Source organism: Sinocyclocheilus rhinocerous, unplaced genomic scaffold, assembly GCF_001515625.1.
Source record: "Sinocyclocheilus rhinocerous isolate Xijiao unplaced genomic scaffold, SAMN03320098_v1.1 scaffold601, whole genome shotgun sequence".
NCBI classification, from domain to species: Eukaryota; Metazoa; Chordata; class Actinopteri; order Cypriniformes; family Cyprinidae; genus Sinocyclocheilus; species Sinocyclocheilus rhinocerous.
Genome location: NW_015656605.1, coordinates 613986 through 620705, shown reverse-complemented (window position 1 = coordinate 620705; position 6720 = coordinate 613986). Strand labels below are relative to the sequence as shown.

At 37.6% G+C, this 6720-nt stretch overlaps 1 pseudogene; it reads left to right on the top strand.

Annotated features, from left to right (window-relative positions):
• LOC107720440 (NACHT, LRR and PYD domains-containing protein 12-like) overlaps window positions 1-6720 on the top strand; it is a 48590-nt pseudogene that overhangs the window by 38744 nt on the left and 3126 nt on the right.

Genomic DNA, 6720 nt, shown 5'->3' with positions numbered 1-6720 from the left:
TTGCATGCCTGCACTTCTGTGCGTCAAGTTCGCAGAACCCTTAGAGGCACATGGAGGCATTGGCCAGGACTGTGCTGTTCCCTGAAGACAACATCGTACTGGGGGAGGGAGATGGACAGAGTAGAGGAGGTTCAGTCAAAGGGAACAGAAGACAAAGTGGCTGGGCGCCAGCTCCCAATTGATGTTCATCCTTTTTTAAAAGTGGCCCCTGCACTGCCAAAGACTCAAGGAAAAAGAAACGGCCATTAAAACCCACCCATTGGAAGCTGCGCCGCTCGAACTCCTTAACTAGTGCTTTTTGCTGCTATTTGTAGAAGATTTTGTTTTTTTGTGTTATGTTTACCATTCGCTTTTTCTTCAGCGTTATGTTAGTGGTGCCTGCCGTGCTTTTTCGCTCTCTCCATGTGCTGACAAGATGCTAGAATTGATTTAGCTAGTCAGTGTCAGGCCTGTAATTGCTGTGCACCAGTGGGAATGAGTCTAAAGATAAGCACTCCTTCTATGTATTGATCTATACTGCCTGTATTGCATCTAAGGCACTGCAGCCTAATGGAAAAAAACAGCCTGCCAGTTACCAGAGTCATCAACTTCAGACATCTAAAGTCGGATGCTTGGAAAAGGTTCAAATGGACGAGGGCGTCAATAGATCTAAAATTGGCCTGAATTTAACATTGGCAGATGATCAGCTCAGTGTTATCAGAGATTTTGTTCCTTCATAGCTCAGGAGATATAATTGAGTTTTCTATATCAACTTTGTCTCAAAAATTCTCTTAAAATTCCTTAGAATAGAAATGACACATACGAGTCAATTGTTGACTCAGTAAGACTGCAGAGCTATAAAATGAAAATGAATTCATAATAGGTGTGGAAGATATGGCCAAAATATCACAATTGTTTTCAGACAGAATCATAATCCACAATCTTATCACAATTCTTTTTCATGTTTGTTTTCAAAGGGATAGTTCACCCAAAAATGAAAATTCTCTTATTAATTACTCACCCTCATGTCGTCCAAAAACCTTCGTTCATCTTCGGAACACAAATTAAGATATTTATGATGAAATCCGAGAGCTTTCTGACCCTGCATAGACAGCAACATAACTACCACGTTAAAGGCCCAGAAAGGTTGTGAGGACATCGATAAAATAGTCCATGTGACATCTTGTGTAGCAAATGCTGCTCCATCTGAAAGCACGTGATGATGATTTACTGCTGATTACAGAACCGGCTTTACTAACAAAATGCGCATGACAATCGCATTCGATTAATCATGCAGCCCTAGTGACATCTGTGGTTCTACCGTAATATTATGAAGCTACGAGAATACTTTTTGTGCGCAAAGAAAACAACAATGACTTTATTCAACAATTTGTTCTCTTCTGTGTCAGTCTTCGACATGCGTTCATGAGATTACCATGACACATGCGTGTGATACTGCTGACGCAGGAGCCGGCTTTCTGACGTAGAATTTACTACCTTTCTGGGCCTTTAACGTGATAGTTACGTTGCTGACTAAGCAGGGTCAGAAAGCACTCGGATTTCATTAAAAATATCTTCATTTGTGTTCCAAAGAAGAACAAAGGTCTTACAGGTTTTTCATTTTCATTTTTGGGTGAACTAATCCCTTTAACTCCAAAACATGAGATAAATCATTTTCATTTAATGACAGAAGTTAAATTTGAAAACAAAAATGCCTAATATAAAGACGCATGCTGTTTTGCACATTATTCTCTCTCTAGATATTAGTCAACTAACAAACATACCTTACATACCTTTCCTTTTAGAAGTAGCGATATCCTGGCTTTGTAAATTGTGCAAACAGCATATCTCCTCTTATGAATATGGTCAACTGCGAAGTGTTTACATCCAAAAGTAATGATCCTGGGAGATTATCTTTCTCTCTGTATGTGGCATGCTGTATTTCTGTGCTTGTGCAGCATCATGAACTGAGCAGACTCTGATCACTGGTTCTGTTGCTTGCATTTTGTTTACTAATTTATGTCGCAGTGATTTATTTAAAAAAAAAAAAAATTATTACAGTTATAAAGTCAAGTCCTGCCAAGTCATGAAGTTCGAAGTTGAAGTCAAGTCGTAATTTTTCTTAATTTAGTCAAGCAAGTCACAAGTCCTTAAATTTGTGACTTGTCAGACTTGAGTTAAGTCGTGTAACTCGAGTCCCCCACCTCTGATTAAAAGGGAACTGGCAGGTACCCCTGATAGAATGTGCTAAAGGAATTTCAGCTTTCGTGACTCCTGACGCTTTTGTTTATTATATGTGACCAGTGCTGGCAAATAGAGTCGGAATGCGCGTGGGCTAATTTTGAGTTGCAGGCAAAAAAAAGTTAAAAATGTGGATTTTGAGGTTTTCACAAAAATTTGTTCATTAAGCCCTTGTCTAGCGATCCCAATGCTCCAAATAATAATTATAGTTGTTTAATTATCTTTATCTGTGCATTTTCTGAGAAGAGCACGCTTCTCACGCTGACTGTCATCCGAAGCGCGCGATCCCGATACATATACACAGAATTACAGTATTTAAGTATTCACGCAATCATAATCTGTTATGTCTTAAGTGAACGTTTGGGGAAAAACATCTGATGTGTAACATTATATTAGATCCGTGCGTTACAGTAGGTCTTAATATAGGCCGCCTCATTAATGTTAATCTAACAATAAAAGAAAAGAGCGAATCACTCGCTGCTCTTGATTGAACTGCTTTTGTAGTTTTAATAATCAATTTATTTGTAATTAAGTGACTAAAGGGATTTTTACATTTGATACATTTTCTTACTTGAATGCTTTTGTTTATATGTAAAATGAAAAAGGTAATGCATTATTTGTTTCTTATATTTGTTCAGTTTTTTTGCATCTGTTCGTATTTATAATAACAAAGATAAAATAAAAAATATCTATATTGTGATTATTAAAATAGTAATGATTATTAAGAAAAGAACTGGAGGAAATTATTATTATAATTTTCATTAAAATAAAGTATATTTATAATGCAATGCCTTTATCACTGCTTAAATACTATGAAATATGTTGCGTGCCTTATTCTGTGTAAGAAGCCACATCATCTCACAGAAGGATTTATTTCAAACACTCTACTGATGTTATGAAGTGAGTTTGGAGTAAAAATATGTTATTAAATGTGGTATTTTCACATGCTTTCAGATGGAGCAGCATTTACTACACAGAGCCGTAGTTCACTGAGAAGCTATGCAAACAGCTGTCATTATCGCGAACGATTTCTTCGATTTCATAATCGCGCAATAAAATCGTCTGCGATTTTTTTTGCGTAACTTGTCAGTGAACTACGGCTCTGTGTAGCAAATGCTGCTCCATCTGAAAGCACGTGATGATGATTTACTGCTGATTACAGAACCGGCTTTACTAACAAAATGCGCATGACAATCGCATTCGATTAATCATGCAGCCCTAGTGACATCTGTGGTTCTACCGTAATATTATGAAGCTACGAGAATACTTTTTGTGCGCAAAGAAAACAACAATGACTTTATTCAACAATTTGTTCTCTTCTGTGTCAGTCTTCGACATGCGTTCATGAGATTACCATGACACATGCGTGTGATACTGCTGACGCAGGAGCCGGCTTTCTGACGTAGAATTTACTACCTTTCTGGGCCTTTAACGTGGTAGTTACGTTGCTGACTAAGCAGGGTCAGAAAGCACTCGGATTTCATTAAAAATATCTTCATTTGTGTTCCAAAGAAGAACAAAGGTCTTACAGGTTTTTCATTTTCATTTTTGGGTGAACTAATCCCTTTAACTCCAAAACATGAGATAAATCATTTTCATTTAATGACAGAAGTTAAATTTGAAAACAAAAATGCCTAATATAAAGACGCATGCTGTTTTGCACATTATTCTCTCTCTAGATATTAGTCAACTAACAAACATACCTTACATACCTTTCCTTTTAGAAGTAGCGATATCCTGGCTTTGTAAATTGTGCAAACAGCATATCTCCTCTTATGAATATGGTCAACTGCGAAGTGTTTACATCCAAAAGTAATGATCCTGGGAGATTATCTTTCTCTCTGTATGTGGCATGCTGTATTTCTGTGCTTGTGCAGCATCATGAACTGAGCAGACTCTGATCACTGGTTCTGTTGCTTGCATTTTGTTTACTAATTTATGTCGCAGTGATTTATTTTAAAAAAATAATAATTATTACAGTTATAAAGTCAAGTCCTGCCAAGTCATGAAGTTCGAAGTTGAAGTCAAGTCGTAATTTTTCTTAATTTAGTCAAGCAAGTCACAAGTCCTTAAATTTGTGACTTGTCAGACTTGAGTTAAGTCGTGTAACTCGAGTCCCCCACCTCTGATTAAAAGGGAACTGGCAGGTACCCCTGATAGAATGTGCTAAAGGAATTTCAGCTTTCGTGACTCCTGACGCTTTTGTTTATTATATGTGACCAGTGCTGGCAAATAGAGTCGGAATGCGCGTGGGCTAATTTTGAGTTGCAGGCAAAAAAAAGTTAAAAATGTGGATTTTGAGGTTTTCACAAAAATTTGTTCATTAAGCCCTTGTCTAGCGATCCCAATGCTCCAAATAATAATTATAGTTGTTTAATTATCTTTATCTGTGCATTTTCTGAGAAGAGCACGCTTCTCACGCTGACTGTCATCCGAAGCGCGCGATCCCGATACATATACACAGAATTACAGTATTTAAGTATTCACGCAATCATAATCTGTTATGTCTTAAGTGAACGTTTGGGGAAAAACATCTGATGTGTAACATTATATTAGATCCGTGCGTTACAGTAGGTCTTAATATAGGCCGCCTCATTAATGTTAATCTAACAATAAAAGAAAAGAGCGAATCACTCGCTGCTCTTGATTGAACTGCTTTTGTAGTTTTAATAATCAATTTATTTGTAATTAAGTGACTAAAGGGATTTTTACATTTGATACATTTTCTTACTTGAATGCTTTTGTTTATATGTAAAATGAAAAAGGTAATGCATTATTTGTTTCTTATATTTGTTCAGTTTTTTTGCATCTGTTCGTATTTATAATAACAAAGATAAAATAAAAAATATCTATATTGTGATTATTAAAATAGTAATGATTATTAAGAAAAGAACTGGAGGAAAAGATGCAATGTTGCAGGTGGAACCTTCAGAAAACTTGATTTTCCTCAAAATTGACTTTGCTGACTCTATCGACATCAAACAGGTGTAGCTCAGTCATTTTTCGTCCGATTCCAACAAATCATACAACATTCTGAAGGTCTTTTAATGGAGAATGTGAACATGAAAATAACTCATTTTTTAAAATTTGCTCATTGTGACTCATTTTGCCACAGGTCACAAATGGTGATGCCTTTCTGTATGAAAAATGCCCCCAGTACTTTCCAGCAACTCGTTAACACAGTTTTGGCTGGGGTGTCCGGCTGCAAAGCTTATTTAGACAATATAGTCTTATACAGTTCCTCATGGGCTGAGAATTTGAGTTTGCTCCGACAAATTTTCATCAGTTGGTTTATGCAAAACTTACCATTAACTTGAAAAATTTAATCTCAGTCTACCTAGGGAAGGTTATGGGAAGGGGACAAGTTTGCCCAGTCGCTGCAAAGATTATAGCCATTTGTAATTTTTCCACTGCCAGTTGACCGAAAATAACTATGACACTTTTTTTTTTAATTATTGTACATTTTGTAAAAATTTTGTGACTGTTTTATTTCACCTTACCAACCTGCTAAGTCCCAAAACATCATGTACATGGTCTGATGTGTGTCAGTCAAGTCAAGTCGAGCTTTATTGTCATTCCGCTACATGTGTGGACATACTGTGGAATGAAATGTCATGTCTCGCAGGACCACGGTGCTACATAAATAAACATAAATATAAACATACAACACTAGACGTAAGAACAATTTTTAGACCTACATAGCTAACTTTCTGAAGCAGTAGTCTAACTATACATATACTATAAATAGACTATACATACACATAACCTAAGACAGACTATATAAGTACTTTACATAATAACTGTACATGATATTGTGCAAAGGAGGTATTTAAGGTTAAGAAGTAGTGCAATGTGATTTGTGGTGCATTCACAAGTAAACATTTGTGTTATCTTATTAAGTCCTTGTAACATGGAGTGTTTATAAGAAAGTGTCTGGTGCGTGTAGAGAGGAAAGAGTGTGTTTTTCTACATGTGGTTTGTCCAGCCCACTCACCTGTGTGTAGCACACTCAGAATTGCACAATGTTCTTGAAGTTTTCAACAGTTTTCATGTGTTGCATGTGGTGTGGTGTGGTGGGGTGGGGGGAGAGAGGATCTTGGTGTCAGGAGCTAGGGTTCTGGATGAGGTTTCAGAGGGGGGTGAGGTGATTGGAATTGAGGGCTCTCACAGCCTGGGGGGAAAGGCTGTTGAGCAGTCTTGCAGAGTGGGCCCTGATGCTCCGGTACCGGCTACCTGATGGCAAGAGCTGGAAGAGACTGTGGGAGGGAAGTCTTTGTTTTCTAAGTGGGTAAGAGCCAGGTGGAGGGTGGAGGAAATAGCATCGTCCGTGGAGCGGTTTGGACGGTATGCAAACTTCTTACTCACATTGAGGGACAGGTTGTTTGCACCACACCATTCAACCAGTTGTGCCACTTCCTCTCTGTAGGGTGTTTCATCATTGTTGCTGATGAGACCTACCACAGTTGTGTCATCAGCAAACTTGATGATGTGGTTGGAGCT